We start from the raw sequence: 19,345 nt of genomic DNA on the forward strand, positions 1-19,345 counted from the left end.
TGATATCCCTCTCATATGCTGTAAAATGAACAAGACAACTCATCTCATTAACACCCTTGGTGGTCAAGCTTCTACAAACACTAGCTTTTCAAATTTTCTTGGGAAACATAGACTAGCTACTTTTTAATTTTATAATCTTCATGATTTTTTAATGAGGAAACCTATCTACATGTATTTCTCATTTTTTATTTTGAGGGATGGAGCTGGGATGGCATTGAGGATGTTGCAGAACAGACGGGGAAAGACTGATGACTACACATTGGTCATTTCTAACTCTCCCTTGCATCTGATAATGCGCTGATACCTCCCTATTCAGGTTTGTACAGTGAATCCAATAAGTAATTCATGTGATAGGTGATTTACAAAAAAAACCTGACCCACACAGTTGGGTGAAAACCAAGACAACCTCTTACCTGCAGTTGTAATGTCTGGATCTGGAGGAGGAATATTGAACATCAGGCCTGAAAAAAGGTACTGAAGTCAAGCCAGATATACATATGCAAAGCAATTCATCAAACCTCTACGTGGTCATGAGTTGAAGCTCAAAAGTCAAGGTATGAAGCCAGATGGGGTTTGAGATCCAGAGATATTAGAAGCATGGAGCAGTAGGTCCAAGCAGGAGAAGTGCAGGGTATTCTCAAGAAAAGATTATTTTATCTCACCTCCAGACAACATTTTTTTTTATTTTTTTTTATTTTATTATTTTATTTTTTTTTTATAAATTTTATTGTTATATTCCCCATACAATTGCAGCCCCCTCATTCTGACCCCAATCCCTCCCCTCCCGCCCCCGCCCCCCTAAAAGTGTCTCTGGTTCATAGTTTTTGTTGATTTTGATTTTCATTTTCTTATAGTTATTCATTTTCCTGGTTGCTTATTTAAGTTTTCTAGATTCCTGCTATGAGTGAGACCATCCGGTATTTTTCTTTTTCTTTTTGGCTTCTTTCGCTGAGCATGATCCCTTCCAGCGCCATCCATGTTGCTGCAAATTGCATGTGTTTATCTTTTTTGAATGCTGAGTAATATTCCATGGTGTATATGTACCACATCTTCTTGATCCAGTCATCTATTTTTGGGCATTTGGGTTGTTTCCAAAGCTTAGCTATTGTAAACAGTGCTGCTATAAACATAGGGGTGCAGGTGTTCTTTGGAATTGATGTTTCTGTGTCCTTTGGGTAAATACCTAGGAGTGGAATTGCTGGATCATATGGAAGCTCTATGTTTAGTAGGTCCAGAAATCTCCACACAGCTCTCCACAGTGGTTGGACCAGTTTGCACTCCCACCAACAGTGCAGAAGAGTTCCTTTTATTCCACACCCTCGCCAGCATTTGTTGTTGCTAGTTTTTTTAATATGTGCCATTCTCACTGGTGTAAGATGGTATCTCATGGTAGTTTTGATTTGCATTTCCCTGATTACAAGTGATGTTGAACATTTTTTCATATGCCTGTTGGCCATTTGCATTTCCTCTTCAGAGAAGTTTCTTTTTAGCTCTTCTGCCCATTTTTTGACTGGATTATTTTCTTTGTTGTTGTTGAGTCTCATCAGCTCTTTGCAGATTTTTGTGATCAGTCCTTTATCATTAGTGTTGGGTGCAAAAATGTTCTCCCAGTTGGTGGGGTTTCTCTTTGTTTTTGTTATTGTCTCTTTTGCTGTGCAGAAGCTCTTTAATTTGATGTAGTCCCAGCTGTTTATCTTTGCCTTCACTATCACTGCTTTGGGTGATGTGTCTGTAAAGATGTCTTTGATGTGCAGATCACGTAGTGTTTTGCCTATATTTCCTTCTATATATTTTATGGTTTCAGGTCTTATGTCTAGTTCTTTAATCCATTTTGAGTTGATTTTTGTGTATGGTGTGAGGTAGTGGTCAAGCTTCATTCTTTTGCATGTAGCGACCCAGTTTTCCCAGCACCATTTATTGAACAAACTTTCTTTGCTCCAATGCATAGTCTTTGCTCCTTTGTCAAAGATTAGTTGACCATAAATCTGTGGGTTTATTTCTGGATTTTCTATTCGATTCCATTGGTCTGTATGTCTGTTCTTGTTCCAATACCATGCAGTTTTGATGATTATGGCTTTGTAGTATAGTTTGAAGTCTGGGAGTGTAATGCCTCCATTCCCTTCTTTTTTTTTCAGGAGAGCTTTGGCTATTCGGGGTTTTTTGTGATTCCATATGAATTTCATCAATAATTGTTCTATTTCTTTGAAGAATGACATTGAAATTTTGATTGGAATAGCATTGAATCTGTATATTGCTTTTGGAAGGATGGCCATTTTAATAATGTTTATTCTTCCAATCCACGAGCAGGGGATGTCTCTCCATTTCTTTGTGTCTTCTTCTATTTCTTTTAACAGTGTTTTATAGTTTTCTTTGTATAGGTCCTTTACCTCTTTTGTTAGATTTATTCCCAAATATTTGATTTTTTTTTGTTTCAATAACAAAAGGGATGGTTTTTTTGATTTCTTCTTCTTCAGATTTATTGTTTGTGTATAGGAAGGCTACTGACTTTTGCATGTTGATTTTGTATCCTGCCACTTTACTGAACTGATTGATGAGTTGAATTAGCTTTTCTGTGGAGTTTTTGGGGTTCTCTATGTATAATATCATATCGTCTGCAAATAGTGATAGTTTGACTTCTTCTTTTCCTATTTGGATTCCTTGGATGTCTTTCTCTTGTCTTATTGCCCTGGCTAGGACTTCCAGTATTATATTGAAAAGCAGTGGTGAGAGTGGACATCCTTGTCTTGTTCCAGATCTTAATGGAATTGCTTTCAGCTTTTCACCATTGAGAATGATACTGGCTGTTGGCTTGTCATAGATGGCCTTTATGATGTTGAGGTATGTTCCTTGTATCCCAAGAATTTCAAGGGCTTTTATCATGAATGGGTGTTGCACTTTGTCGAAAGCTTTCTCAGCATCTATTGATATTATCATATGGTTTTTATATTTCTTTTTGTTGATGTGTTGGATAACGTTGATTGATTTTCGGATGTTAAACCATCCTTGTGCCCCTGGAATGAATCCTACTTGGTCGTGGTGAATTATCTTATGGATACATTGTTGGATTCTGATGGCTAAAATTTTATTGAGGATTTTTGCATCAGTGTTCATTAGGGAGATTGGCCTGTAGTTTTCCTTTTTTGTGTTGTCCTTGTTCGGTTTTGGTATTAGTGTAATGTTGGCTTCATAGAACGTGTTTGGTATTGTCCCTTCCTTCTCAATTTTTTGGAAGAGTTTGTGAAGGATAGGCACTAATTCGTCTCTGAATGTTTGGTAGAATTCATTTGTAAATCCATCAGGTCCTGGGCTTTTGTTTTTGGGGAGGTTTTTGATTACCATTTCCATTTCGCTAATTGTAATTGGTCTGTTTAGGTGTTCTATTTCTTCTTTATCTAGCTTTGGGTGATTGTAGAGTTGTAGGAATTTGTCCATCTCCTCTAGATTATTAAACTTGTTTCCATATAACTGTTCATAGTAGTTACTGATTATTCTTTTGATTTCTGCTGTGTACGTTGTGATTTCTCCTCTTTCATTGATGATCCTGTTTATTTGTGCTTTCTCCCTTTTTTCCTTTGTGAGCCTGGCTAGGGGTTTGTCTATTTTATTGATTTTTTCAAAGAACCAGCTCTTGGTTTCATTGATCTTTTGGATTGTTTTTTTAGTTTCAATTTCATTTATTTCTGCTTTGGTTTTTATTATTTCTTTTCTTCTACTGGTTTTGGGGTTTTTTTGTTGTTCTTTTTCTAGATCTTTGAGCTTCGAGATTAGGTTGTTTCTTTGCGTTCTTTCTTGTTTCTTGATGTGAGCTTCTATTGCTATATATTTTCCTCTTATTACTGCTTTTGCTGCATCCCATACATTTAGGATATTGGTGTCCTCCTTGTCGTTCAATTCAAAAAATTTTTTAATTTCTTCTTTGATCTCATTAGTCCAGTGGTCTTCCAGTAGTGTGGTTTTTAATCTCCATGAGGTAGGAAAGTTCCTTGCCTTCTTTTTATGGTTTATTTCTAGTTTGATGCCTTCATGGTCAGAAAAGATGGTTGATATGATTTCAATCTTGGTGTATCTGTTGATGTTTGTCTTGTGCCCCAGTATGTGATCGATCCTGGAGAATGATCCGTGTGCGCTTGAGAAAAATGTGTACTCCGTTTTTTTGGGGTTTAGTGTTCTATAGATGTCTGTTAAGCCCAATTGCTCTAGGTCCTTATTTAGAGCTTTGGTTTCTTTACTTATTTTTTGTCTTGTTGATCTATCCATTGTTGATAGTGGTGTGTTGAAGTCTCCCACTATGTATGTGTTTTCTCTGATGTCTGTTTTCAGAGAGGACAACAGTTGTCTGATATATTTTGGTGCTCCTTCGTTTGGTGAGTATATGTTAATGAGTGTTATTTCTTCTTGAAGTATTGTCCCCTTGATCATAATGTAGTGACCATTGGGGTCTCTTTTTATCTTTTTGAGTTTGAAATCTGTTTTATCTGATATAAGTATAGCTGTTCCTGCTTTCTTTTTTGGTCCATTTGCTTGTAGGATTGTTTTCCATCCTTTAACTTTGAGCCTATTTTTATCTTTTGTAGCTAAATGTGTTTCCTGGAGACAGCAAAAGGTTGGGTTTTGTTTCTTAATCCAGGCTGCAACTCTGTGTCTTTTTATTGAAGAGTTTAGTCCATTTACATTTAGAGTTAATATTGATATGTTAGCATCTGTATTTGCCATTGTGTTTGTCTTTCCTTTGATTTTATTTATTTATTCTTTTAATAACTTTTTTTGGCCTTCTTTCATTGTTATTCGTCCCTCTGAGGTTCTGGCTTTAGGACTCCTTGTAGTATTTTTTGGAGTGGGGGTTTAGTTGCAATGAAATTCCGGAGTTTCTGTTTGTCTGGGAAGGTCCATATTCTTTCTTGAAAGAGGAAGGAGAGCTTTGCGGGATAGAGTATTCTTGGTTGGCATGTGTTTTCTTGGAGTCTGTTGACTATGTCCCTCCACTCTCTCCTTGCCCGTAGTGTTTCTTCGGAGAAGTCTGATGTCAGCCTGATTGGCTTTCCTTTGAATGTTATCTGTTTCTTCCCTCTTGCCAGCTTCATTATTTTTTCCTTGTCCTGGATTCTTGGGAGCTTTACTATTATGTGTCTTGCTGTATTTTTTCTTTCGTCGTGGAAGTTTGGTGTTCTTCTTGCTTCTTGTATATCAATTTTCAGCTCCTTCTTCACATTTGGGAAGTTCTCTTCAATTATCTCTTTGAATATTTTCTCTGTTCCTACTTCTCTCTCCTCTCCTTCTGGTATTCCTATAACTCTTATATTTCCTTTCCTCATGGAGTCAGATAGTTCCCGAAGTCTTTCTTCATTCTTTTTCCTTCGTACTTCTCTTTCCTTTTCTGTTTTGGTTCTTTTTATTTCTGTGTCTTCAAGAGCACTTATTCGTTCTTCCATTTCATCAATTCTGCTTTCATTGCTTTTCCCAGAATTCTTTAGTTCTTCCACTAATTCTTTGATCTCCTGCATTTCTTTTACTTCCCTCTTTAGGGACTCAATTTCATTCTTCTGATCGTTGATTATTTTTCCCTTATCATTGTTTTCCTTTATGACTTCTGTCAGTTTTTTAATCACGGCAATTTTAAATTCTCTTTCTGGAAGGCTCAGAAGTTCTTCCAAGTTACTGTCGTTGCAATCTGGGGGCTGGTTTTCTTTTTGTGGTGTGCTTTTTCTCTGGAGAGTTGCTAGGTTGCGTGTGGTTCTTCTCCTCCCTACTGTCTGTTTTCTAATTTGCCGTATGCGTTGGGACACTGTGTTGTTGGGACTGGCTGGCATCTTGGGTGGGCTTCTCTTCTCCCCTCTGGTTCCTCCAGGAGTCATCTGTCAGTTTCAAGCAGTCTTTATTGGAGAAAGGTCCCTGTCCTAAAATGTCGATGTGGGGACACACTCCCCTGTGCGCCTGGTCTGCCCCGGAGGTGGGTTCCTGCTCCCCCTCTGGGCTTGGACTGCAGGCCAGAGGGGATCTGGCGTGGGCGAACTTCCCCCGCTCACCTCTGGCTCCTGAGGAAGCCTTCTGCAGGTAGTCTTTACTGAAGAAATGTCCCTGTTCTAAAATGGTGATGTGGGACACACTCCCTGCGCGTCCGGTGTCAGGCACACTCTTCTGCGTGCCTGGTCTGCCCTGGCTGTGGGTGCTCGCTCTCCCTGTGGGCTCAGACTACTTGTTCGGAAGGGGCCGGGTGTGGGCTAACTCCCCAGCTGGCCACTAGCTCCTTCAGGAGCCTGTGCTGGCTACAAGTCGCTAGGTGGCGCCAAATATCTCTCCTAGAGCCCTTGGGGAGCTGATTTTCCACCCCGTGGGACAGGGAGCAAAGCGGGGATGGTAGGGTACACCTCAACGGCTTTGGGGTGCTGTGTCTGCCTTGTGCCCCACCGTCGTGGGGAACCCACGCCCCTAATTTCGTGCCCCGGGTCTCAGTTCCAAAGCCCTCAGTTCCAGGACGCGGGCTGTAGCCCAGTTCAGTGGCGCGGGAATGGCGCCTTTTGCACCCAGCTCCCGTGCCTGGGCGCCTGGTTCCTGCTTACTCAGGGAGGGACCTTCACCTCAGTGAGGACCTCCGCGCGTCTCCCAGCAAGCCTAGGTCGTCTCCCAAGCCTAGGTCGCAGGCGCGGGAACCTGGGCAGCCGTGATCCTGGTCTGCACTTGCTTTTCAAGTGCGCCGAGCGCGCCGCTATCCGCGCAAGCTTACCGGCAGCCCGGGCTGTGTGCGCGTGTCTCCCGGGGTCTTTGTTCTTCTCTAATGGCGCCCGGAGCCGTTCGCTCACCGCCGCGGCGAATCCTGCAGGGTTCGCCTCAGTTCCCGTTCAAGGGGTGTGGTGGCTGCAATAGTTCCTTTCCACTCACAGTCCCACTTGCTGCGTCTTTTGTTCTTGGTGGCCGTTTTGGTTTGTTGTTTCCCTCCTCTCTCTCCAGACAACTTTTTACAAGTTAATAGTTTACTTGGACAAGATGATCCAGTGAAAAGGCTAAGTTGGAATGGACATAGTGCCCAACATCCCTTGCTCTAAGCAGAGCTTGTGAATTAACAGGTTTATGCAAAGAAAAGTCTAACACACTACAGTGTCTCCCTGAGATAGTACGGTGCATGACTGCTTTTGTAATCTGTACACCTTAGGGATACAGGTTCCAAAACTAGTCATTGTTTCACCATGATTACAGCATTTCTTACATGTTATAATTATATTCTCCTTCTTGGGTTGGAGAAATTAGTTGAAATATGTTGAGGGTCACACCTCATATGAAACATAAAATATAAAGTATGAAAACTAGAATGAATGTTAGTGAATTGGTATGGGTATATGGTATAAAATACTAGAAAGGGAAGCCAAATTGGGTTCCCACTTGGATATTCTTACCTGGGCCTTATGTTTTCTTAAGAACATTCCACAATGTCTCCAAATATTGTCAAGATATTGGTGAAACAAGGAGACACAAGGAGGTAGTAAGGTTGGCAATCACAGTTGCCCTGAAATGGAATGTTCAGGCTGGGAAAGGACAGTGAGTTTTTATTAGGGAATATCATAGGGGTAAGAGATAATGGCTGAGTTATCATTAGGAGACATAGGAGCAGTCATATTTTAGTTCCTTATTTGCTATAAATGATCTGGCCAGTAGTCTACTGGTGTTTGGCAGGAGGATGTGGTTATGTGAGGCTTTCAATTGAAATAAGAGATTCAATAGAAACAGGAGGTACAAATTAGGCACAGTACTTAAGATCTAACAGGTAGAGATCCAATAGACTATATTTGGAGACAGAACTTTTAAGAATATAATTAAAGTTAAAAAAGCTCATGGGAGCCCTAGTTAGTTGGGAGGGCCTAGTTAGCAAGTCCCTAGGGGTGTCTATAAGAAGAAGGACAACAGAAATGTTCACAGAGAACGGGCCACGTGACAACACAGCAGTCTGTAGGCCCAAGAAGAAGGGGTTCAGGTCCAGCTGACACCTTAGATTTCCAGCCTCCAGAATTGTGACTGAGAAAATTGATTTCTATTGCTTTTTGAATAATATTTTTATTTTATTTTTTTTTAATTTAAATAATAAATTTTACTTTTATATTCCCCCATACAATTGCAAATGCCCCATTCTGACCACAATCCCTCCCCTCCCGCACCCCACTCCCCAAAAAGTGTCTCTGGTTCATAGTTTTTTGTTGATTTTGATTTTCACTTTCTTATAGTTATTCATTTTCCTGGTCCCTTATTTAAGTTTTCTAGATTCCTGCTATGAGTGAGACCATCCGGTATTTTTCTTTTTCTTTTTGGCTTATTTTGCTGAGCATGATCCCTTCCAACGCCATCCATGTTGCTGCAAATTGCATGTGTTTATCTTTTTTGAATGTTGAGTAATATTCCATGGTATATATGTACCACATCTTCTTGATCCAGTCATCTATTTTTGGGCATTTGGGCTGTTTCCAAAACTTAGCTATTGTAAACAGTGCTGCTATAAACATAGGGGTGCAGGTGCTCTTTGGAATTGATGTTTCTGTGTCCTTTGGGTAAATACCTAGGAGTGGAATTGCTGGATCATATGGAAGCTCTATGTTTAGTAGGTCCAGAAATCTCCACACAGCTCTCCATAGTGGTTGGACCAGTTTGCACTCCCACCAACAGTGCAGAAGAGTTCCTTTTTCTCCACACCCTCGCCAACATTTGTTGTTGCTAGTTTTTTTAATATGTGCCATTCTCACTGGTGTGAGATGGTATCTCATGGTAGTTTTGATTTGCATTTCCCTGATTACAAGTGATGTTGAACATTTTTTCATATGTCTGTTGGCCATTTGCATTTCCTCTTCAGAGAAGTTTCTTTTTAGCTCTTCTGCCCATTTTTTGACTGGATTATTTTCTTTGTTGTTGCTGAGTCTCATCAGCTCTTTGCAGATTTTTGTGATCAGTCCTTTATCATTAGTGTTGGGTGCAAAAATGTTCTCCCAGTTGGTGGGGTTTCTCTTTGTTTTTGTTATTGTCTCTTTTGCTGTGCAGAAGCTCTTTAATTTGATGTAGCCCCAGCTGTTTATCTTTGTCTTCACTATCACTGCTTTGGGTGATGTGTCTGTAAAGATGTCTTTGATGTGCAAATCCCGTAGTGTTTCGCCTATATTTCCTTCTATGTATTTTATGGTTTGAATAATATTTTTATTGAGCTAATATTGTTTCACATCATTCTGTAGAAGTAGGCTCTTCCCTTCAGATGTTGTTGCCATAGTGCACCCAAAACCAAAGAACCCAATAATCCACCATTATAGACCCTTGTCTTCCTCCCCAGTATGTTCTCATCCCTCTCTTTTTCTCTCCCCTCCCCTTCTGGTTGCCCCCACTCTGCAGACTCAAGGGTTAGCATTTTAGTTTAGCTTTATCTGACCCTTTGTTTTGTTTTACTATAGTCCACATATAAGTGACACCATCCAGTATTTGTCTTGTTCTTTATGACAGATTTTGCTTAGTTATCCCCTCCAGCTCCATTCATGTTGCCACAAATGGCAAGAGTTTATATATATTTGAATTATTTATTTATTCATACTTTTCATGAAGTAACATTACATTCCTCCCCTTCTGGTATCATCATCCTGTGGCACCTGCCACCACATCACCCACAGTCCACCACCAAAGTCCATTGTGCTTCATTCCATCTTCGTTCTCACCCACTCCTGCACCACCTCCCACACTCAGGATGCTTCAATTCTATAGTCAGCTTTCAAGGGTTAGTTTTTAAGTTCATCTTTATCTGACCCTTACTTTGGTGTCTCTATATTCCACATATTAGTGACACCATCAGGTGTTTGTCGTTCTCCTTCTGGCTTATTTGACTTTGTGTTATCCCTTCCAGCTCCATCCATGTTGCTGAGAATGGCATGAGTTTATATTTTTTAATCCCTGAGTAACATTCCATATATATATATATATATATATATATATATATATATATATATATATACACACACACACACATATCTCACATCTTCTAGATCTATTTATCTATTTTTGGGCAATTAGGCTATTTCCATATTTTGGTATTTGTAAACTGTGTTGCAATGAACATGGGAGTGCAAGCTTCCTTTCAAAATAGTGTTTTTGTACAACAAGGGAGAGAAGAGCACAAGCGACTGTGGTGATGGTTCATGGGTGAACTGGTGGCGGGAATTTTATGGGGACTACATCTGAGAGGAGAAAGCATGCATTGTACAAAAATGAAAAATGATGTAACATATTATATATAATATATATTATATATAGTAAAATATATATACATTTTAAAAAACCCCACCAAGATAGTGTTTTTGTATTATTTATGTAGATACCCAGGATTATAATATCTGGGTCATATGGCAGAAATATTTGTAATCTTTTGAGAAATCTCCATACTGTTTTCCATAGGGGTTGGACTAATCTACATTCCTACCATTTGTGTAGGAGTTTTCCTTTTTGTCCACATCCTCACCAGCACTTACTATTTCTGGTCTTTTTGATAGGGACCAGTCTCACATATATGAGATGGTGTCTTATTCTGGTTTTGACTTGCATTTCTCTCAAAATAAGCAATGTTGAACATTTTTTTCATGTGCTTGTTGGTCATCTCTATGTATTCTTTGGAGAAGTGCCTATTTAGTTCTTCCCAATTTTTAAATCAATTTATTTAATTTTATTTTTTATATCCTTGTTCATTTTTAAACTATATTTGCTTCCCCCCACCCCCTCAGGTGTAGTCCCCATAGAGTTTCCTTCACCAATGCACCCGTGCTGCATCACCTCAGTCCCCTGTGCTCCCTCCTCCCGCCTTCTGATTCCTCTCCCTCCTCCTCCCCTGTAGCATGTCTCTGATTTATAATTGTCTGTTTTTGCTTTGCTGTGTTTTGTACTGTTATTATTCTTTTTTTTTTACACTGATGTCTTATTTGGTTCCCCTATATTCCTGCTATAAGTGAAACCATCTGATATTTTTCTTTCTCCTTCTGGCTTATTTCACTGAGCATAATTCCTTCTTGCTCCATCCATGTTGCTGCAAATGGTATGAGTTTATCTTTTTTGATTGCTGGATAATAAGATGTGGTATATATACACAATGGAATATTCAGCAATCTTCCCATTTTTTTGATTGGGTAATTTGTTTTCTTTCGAGTTGCATGGGTTCTATGCAGATAGTTGATTTCAGTCATTTGGCAAATATATGGTGTGCAAATATTTTCCTATTCCGTTGAGTGTCTCCTTGTTTTAGTTACAACCTTTTCACTGTGCTTTTTAGTTTGAGGTAGTCCTAATTGTTTATATTTGCTTTTGTTTTCCTTGTTGCTGGGGACACTGTAAAGATATCTCTGAGGTTTATGTCTTAGGATATTTTGCCTGTTTTATTCTGTGTTATGCTGTTAGGTCTTACATCCAAGCCGTTTATTTATTTTGAGTTGATTTTTGTGCATAGTGTGAGTAGTGGTCTAGTATTGTACTTTTGTATGTGGCAGTCCAATTTTCCCAACACCATTTATTGAAGAAGCTTTCCTTTACTAGCGTATACTCTTCAATCCTTTGTCATATATTAGTGTCCATATATGGTGGTTTTATTTCTGGATTCTTGATTCTATTGCACAGATCTGTGTGAATGGTTTTGTTCCAGTACCAAGCTGTTTTAATTATTATGACTTCATAGTATAGTTTGAAGTCTGGAAGTATAAAACCATCATTCTCCCATTTTTTGTCAGGAAAGCTTTGGATATTTGGGGCCTTTTGTGATTACATATGAATTCCAATAATTTTCTTTCACTTCTTTGGAGAATGCCATTGAAACTTTATTGGTATTGCACTGAATTTGCAGATTGCTTTGGGTAGGATGACCATTTTGACAACATTGATTCTTCCAATCCATGAGCAATGAAATATCTTTCCATTTCTTTTGACTTTTTCTATTTCCTTTAACAATGTCTTGTACATTTCCTTGTATAGGTCCTTCACCTCCCTTCTTAAGTTTATTCTTAGGTAACTTCTATTTTTTGGTGTGATTAGTTTTTGTAGTTTCTTTCCCTTCTAGCTCACTGCTTGCTTATAGGAAAACAATTGATATTTGTGTACTGATTTTGTAACATGCCACTTTACTGAACTGTTTTTCTATGGAGTCTTTAGGACTCCCTATGTATATTTTCATGTTGTATTGTATGCAAATAATGATAGCTTTGCTTTTTTTTTCAATTTGGATGCTTGTATAGCTTTCTCTTACCTAATTGCTCTAGTCAGAACTTCCAATACTATGTTGAAGGGTATGGTGAGAGTGTACATCCTTGTCTTATACAGGATATTAGTGGAAAGGCTTTGTTTTTCACCATTGAGATGGCTGCTGTAGGTTTACTGTATATGGCTTTTATCATGCTAAGATATATTCCATTTATCTCTAGTTTTTGAAGGGTTTCATCATAAATGGATGTTGAATTTCATCAAATGCTCTTTTGGCATCTATTAATATGATCGTATGGTTTCTATCTTTCTTTTTTTTTGATGCAATGAATTATGTTAATTGATTTTAAGATTTTGAGCCATCCTTATGTCCCTGGTATTAATTCCACTTTGTCATGACATACAATCCTTTTAATGTATTATTGGATTCAATTTGATAAGATTTTATTGAGGATTTTAGCATCTGTGTTCATTAGGAAGATTGATCTGTAGTTTTCTATTATAACTGTTGTCTTTGGTTATGGTATTAAAGTGATTTTGGCCTCATGAAATGTGTTTGCAAGTATTCCTTCTCTCAATTTTGAAGGAGTTTAAGCAGGATAGATGTTAGTTCATCTTTGAAAGTTTGGTAGGATTTACTTATGAAATCTTCTGGTCCTGGAATTTTATTTTTTGGGAAAGTTTGGATTATGTTTCAAATTCCTTGCTTGTCACTGGTTTATGTTTTCCGTTTCTTCCCTACTCAGCCTTGGATAACTGTACAATTCTAAGAGTTTGTCCATCTTACCTATGCTGTTGAACTTGTTTTTATATAAATGTCCTTAGTGATCTTTTATTATCTGCTTAAAGTGTTATAGCTTCGTCTCTTTCATTTTTGATCCTATTTATTTGAGTTTCTCCCCTTTTTTGTGAGCCTAGATAGGAGTTTGTCTATTTTGTTTATTTGTTTAAAGAACCAGCTTTTGGTTTCATTGATCTTTTCCACTGTCTTTTAAATTTCTATTTTATGTATTTCTGTTCTAATTTTATTCCTTCCAGCTACTGGTTTTGGGCTTTTTTTTGTTGCTCTTTTTTTACTTTTAGCTTTTTCTCGGTTTTTCGTTTTGTTTTGTTTTGAGCCTGATTTGCTATATACTTTTCTTTTAGTATTGTTTTTGCTGTGTGTCATATGTTCTGGAAGGTTGTATCCTCATTATCATTTGTCTCAAGGAATTTTTTTATTTCTTCTTGATTTCTTAATAGACTCAGTGGTCTTTCTGTGGTGTGTTGTTCAGGCTCCACATATTAGAGAATTTCCTTGGTTTCTTTTGTAGTTGATTTCTTCTTTTTTTAATATTTTATTTTATATAATTCTTACGTCATTTTTCATTTTAGCACAATGTATGCATTTTCATTTGGGTTATATTCCCCATACAATTGCACCCCCCCTTATTTTGACCCTAATCCTTCCGCTCCCCACTCCTCCCCCCCTGTAGTGTGTCTTCGGTTTACAGTTGCTTGTTGATTTTGATTTTTACTTTGTATTAATTAGTCTTTTTCCTGGTCCCTTATTTTAGGTTTTCTAAATTCCTGCTATGAGTGAGACCATCCGGTATTTTTCTTTTTCTTTCTGACTTATTCCACTGAGCGTGATCCCTTCTAGCTCCATCCATGTTGCTGCAAACTGCATGTTTTTATCTTTTTTGATTGCTGAGTAATATTCCATTGTGTATATGTACCACATCTTCTACTTTTTTTTTTAAAATATTTATTTATTTATTCATACTAGCACTGGGTACAGTTAGAAGCGCGGGAGGGTGAGAGGATTAACCAGAGCCAGAGCGGGGAAAAGAACAGGCAGACTGATGAAATACACTGCTGAGGGGAGCAGTGGGCGGGACAGGAGAGGTCTGTCGTGCCATGTGGGACCCTCGCCGGTGGCGGGGATTGAACCAGCGCTGCAGAGGCTGCGGGCAGCTTTGCAACCCAGCACTCAACCACTGTGCCACCAGGAGAGGCCCCTGTACCACATCTTCTCGATCCAGTCATCTATTTTGGGGCATCTGGGTTGTTTCCATAGCTTACCTATTGTAAATAGTGCTGCTATAAACATAGGGATGCAGGTGCCCTTTGGAATTAATGTTTCTGTGTCATTTGGGTAAATACCTAGGAGTGGAATTGCTGGATCATATGGAAGCTCTATGTTTAGTAGGTCCAGAAATCTCCACACAGCTCTCCATAGTGGTTGGACCAGTTTGCACTCCCACCAGCAATGCAGGAGAGTTCCTTTTTCTCTACAACCTCGCCAACATTTGTTGTTGCTAGTTTTTTTTAATATGTGCCATTCTCACTTGTGTAAGATGGTATCTCTTTGTAGTTTTGATTTGCATTTCCCTGATTTCTTCTTTGATACCTTTGTGGTCAGAGAAGGTACTTGGTATGATTGTAATGTTCATGAATGTGATGATACATGTCCTGTGACCAGTATGTGGTTCATTCTGGAGAATGATCCATGCGCACTTGAGAAACATATGTATTGGGCTTTTGGGGGGTGTAGTGCCCTACAAATGTCTATTTAACTCATAGGGTCTAGTTCTTTGTTTAGAGCAATTTTGTTGTTATTTTTTATCTCATTGATCTGTCCATTGGTGAGAGTGGAGTGTTGGAGGTCTCCAACCACATTTGTATTTTATTCAATATCTTTTTCTTCAGATTTGATAGTAAATGTTCAGTGTTTTTTGGTGACCCTTCATTTGATGAGTAAATATTGTGGAGTGTTATGTCTTCCTGGTGTATTGTTCCCTTAATAATTATATAATGCTCATCTCTTGTCTCTTATTACCTTTTTTTCACTGAAATCTATTTTATTTGATGCAAGTATGGCTGTCCCGGCCTTCCTTTGGGTGCCATTTTCTTGTAGAATTGTTTACCAACCCCTTACTTTCAGTCTATGTTTACCCTTGGAACTTATGTGTTGTTCCTGGAGGCAACAGAAGGTTAGATATTTTATTTTATTGGTGAGTTCAGTCAAATAGAAATTTAGAGTGATTACTGATATATGAAAGTCAGCTCCTGCCACTTTGTACATAGTTTTGTGGTTCTATTTTATCCCTTGTTCAGTTCTTTATGTTCATTCTGCAACTTGGTTTAAATACTAAACCTCTTTTTAGTATTTCTTGGAGGGGGTATCTAGTGGTTGAAAATTCCCTAAGATTATGTCTGAGAGGACCCTTATTTCTCTCTCATATGTGAAGGAGATCTTGCAGGATAGAGTATTCTTGCTAGCAGTTTTCATCGTGAGGTATTTTGAATATGTCACTTCATTCTTTTAATGCCCATAGTCTTTCTTCAGAGAAATCTGATGTTAGCCTAATCGGGGTTCCTTTATATAGGATATAGATTTCTTCCTTCTCATCAATTTCATTATTTTCTTAGTCTTGGACTTTTGGAGGTTTTACTGCTGTCTTGTTGTAGGTCTCCTCTTCTTCAAGTAGCTTGGTGTTCTTATAGCTTCTTGTAATATGTTCAGTTACTTCTTCAAGTTTGGTTATCTCTTTCTGAGATATCTATGATTCTTATATTTCCTTTCCTCATGGTGTCAGGTAATTCCTGAAATGTTACCTCACTTTTTCCCTTTCTCTCTCTCTTTTTCTATCATGATTCTTTCCCCATTTGCATCTTTTTTTTAAAAGATTTATTTACTTATGCATACAAGAGCTGGGGTGTAGGCCAGAGGTGCGGAGGATGAGAGGATTCACCAGAGACAAAGTGGAGAGTAGAAGAGGCAGATCTACTGAAATACACTGCTGAGAGGAGCAGTGGGCATGACATGAGAGGTCTGCTGCACCACAGGGGTCACCTCCCTGGCTGGGGATCAAACTTCTGCTGCAGTAGCTGTGGACTGCTTCATAGTGCCGAAACTCAAACCTCTGTGCCTCCAGGGAGACCTCTGCTTTGCATCTTAAGATCACTGATTAAATCTTTCATTTGGTCTATTCCATTTTCTTTATCAGAATTTTTCATCTCCATTGATCTATTGACATCCTGAAATTCCATTATTTTATTAAAGTTTCAATTTCGATCTTCTGATCATTGATTTTCTCATAGCATTAATTTGCTTTTCTGAGTTTTCCTGCGTATCTGTGAACTGTTTTTCTGAGTTTTCTTTGTATTTCTCCAATTATTTGACTTTCTTAATTATAGTAACGTTGAATTTCTGATAATTATAGTAATTTTGAATTCTGTGTCTGATAGGATGAAAGCTCTTTCAAGTTTTTGTGGTTTGGTTATGGAGATTTTTTTCCCTCTCTGTGGTGTATTTTTTCCCCTGAGGACATTCTCAGGCATTTGTATTTTTCTTTTTCCCCATTATTTGCTTTCAGGATTGCTCTGCTATTGTTGGGATTTCTATTGTATTTTCGGTCCTTCTCACCCACTATTCTGGGCATTAACTGGGTGGTAGGAATAGCAGCTGTTGCCTTGTGGGGGTCTTGGTGGTTCTGGGATATCCCCCAAAGCTCTTCTGGGTTGGAGTCCCCACTAATTTTCTGAAAACAAGATTTTCTATAACCTTTTCTACCCAACTCTCATACCTAAATCTTCTATTTTTTAAAAATGTATCATGGGAATTTAGAACTGTATCTGATAGGAAGATAAGACCTTTCATATCTTTGTGGTTGGGTTCTGGAGAATTATTCCTTCCTTCTGATGTCATCTTCCCTTGATGGCTCAAGTTGCCACAGATTTTGGCTTTTTTTTTCTGCCTATTTTGCTGTTTGAGATTTTCTCCCCAGAAGTTCTGTACTCTTTTGATAGCAAGTTGGGAGCTTCAGGGTAAGTTCAAGAAAGCATGCTGTGATGAGTTGGGTTCCAATTATGCCACCTCACACTGGCCACAGGCAACTATGATGCCCTTTGTTCATAAACTGTGTTCAGGGCCTCCCCTGGTGGTGCAGGAGGTTGAGCGCCACGCTGTGAAACTGTCCGCAGCCTCTGCAGCACAGGTTTGATCCCGGCCTGCCAGCGAGGGTCCCACATGGCATGGCAGACCTGTCTCGCCCCCTGCTCCCCTCAGCAGTGTATTTCGTCAGTCTGCCTGTTCTGTTCCCCACTCTGTCTCTGGTGAATCCTCTCACCCTCCCGCACATCTGGCCTGTACCCTGGTTCTTGCATAAATGAATAAATAAATCTTTAAAAAAAAAACCCCAAAACTGTTCACTGAGGCCACTCATAGTTGCTGATTAAATACTCTGGGTATAGGCCAAAGGTCACAGATCTGGGAGGATTGGTTTGAACTCAAGCCTTCCAAAGCCTGTGATCTAGTGATAAAGCTAGGAGTAATATGCTGAAGGTCCTGTACTCTCCCTGTGTTCAGGGGAGCAAGCACAAGAAATCACACCAGTTCCAAGCCTGCTCTTCTGCTGACTCTGCAATGTGAGCACAAAAATCCCACTGGGCAGACTGAGTTCTTATGGCCACTCACAGCTTCTTTCTATGCACACTGAGCATGGATCAGTGGTCATACAGGGGAAGGATGGAAGTCTTACTTGGCCTCCCTTGGTGGGAAGACAATCCTGGAAGCCCAGAGATTGTGTACTGGAAAGAGAAGTGGTTCTCTTCACTGATGAACATAGACATCTGGCCACCTGTCTATCCCTTGCTGAACAGTTGAACAAGGGATGTTTGTGCAGAGAAGAAATATGCACTCTCCTGCCCAGACAAGGACCTAGGGAGAGCCCCAGATACTAGATGGGGGAAGGGTGGGTATTCCTTCTGGTACACTGGGACCATTCCTGACTTACTGTTTCTCAGTCTTTCCTACTGTTTCTTATGGCTTCTGTCTCACCTCCATCAGTCCTAACATCCCCAGTTCCATTCCAGATGTGGCTACTCTCTCCAGATGTCTATCCTCCATATTCCTGAAGGAAGAAATGATTCAAGGATCCTGTCCATCTTTCATCTTCCTCCTAAGACCTCCTAGATCACTGGTAGTTCTCTGAGTAGCCTCTCATAATCCATCACTGTCCTCTCAGTTTGAAAGTTGGGAAGTTCTGCTGTTGATAGATTCCCTCCATAATATCCCTGACAAGTGTTATCTAGTCCAGAATCTGTCTAAAAATGAAAAACCCACTACTGGGTTAAGGATAAAATAACCACTGCTGTTCGAAACACCCTGATTCATATCGTAAGAGCAGTGGAATCTAAATATTTTATGATCATAAACCAATTTCCCAAAGCCACAGTAACTATTTTAAGCATGCAAAAGTTTGCTCTTGGCATTTCTTTACCCCTTCCATTTTAATAGCATTCTGCTAATATGTTAATAGCAAATAACAACCATATTTAAAGCATTCATTATTTTAACTGTACTAATTCAACTCTTACTCTGTGCAGAGTGCTGTGGTGACCAGGTAGGGGGAGGAGAAGGTGGCAGAATGGGTATAGGGAGGAAATTAGACACAGTGCCAAGTCCTTGGCACCAAAGATCATTTTTCAAGCTAGGTATGATTAGTAACATGGCTTAGCCTTCCTAAGAAGGGGCAAGACCAACTTTTCCAATAATCTTTTACCCAATGTCTTACCACATGATGAAAGTGTTTATTACTTGCTTTTAGTTTTTGTTGGGATAACAATGCCTACTTTGTGGTTGGCTTGCAGATTTTCATGTCATAGTGAATTTTTGCCTCCAAATGCCACCCTCTCTTGGGTCCATTAATCACAACTACTGTCCAATAGAGAAACTAGATTTTTAAATGCTTCCTTAAGTATGGTGGTTTTGGGTGATGATACCCAATCTAAAGAATATCTAAAACCATTACTTTCTCTGAACAGGGACCTCAAAGCTCTCTAAGTTTCCTTGAAATGTCCAAAAATTCTATTTGCATTTGATGGAAGGGGCAAAAACATCACCATATTTCTATTTGTGACCTTCAATGTCTAATAGACTTTATTAACAGGAGCATCCCACCTTGCCTTTCTTCACCTCAATTGTTATCCCTCCCTTCCCCCCAAAATAATAACTGCTTCTTACATTTAGAAATCATTTGCATCTTACAAGCTTCTTCCTCAATATGAAAACATTATGAGGTGTTATGATAAGTTCTCTAATTTGATTAAGAAGAGTATCTGAGAACCCTATTTGTAAGAACAATCAATTCTACATGAACAGAGTAGTGGG

Source organism: Talpa europaea (genome assembly GCF_964194135.1).
Source record: "Talpa europaea genome assembly, chromosome: X".
In the NCBI taxonomy this organism is placed as follows: Eukaryota; Metazoa; Chordata; class Mammalia; order Eulipotyphla; family Talpidae; genus Talpa; species Talpa europaea.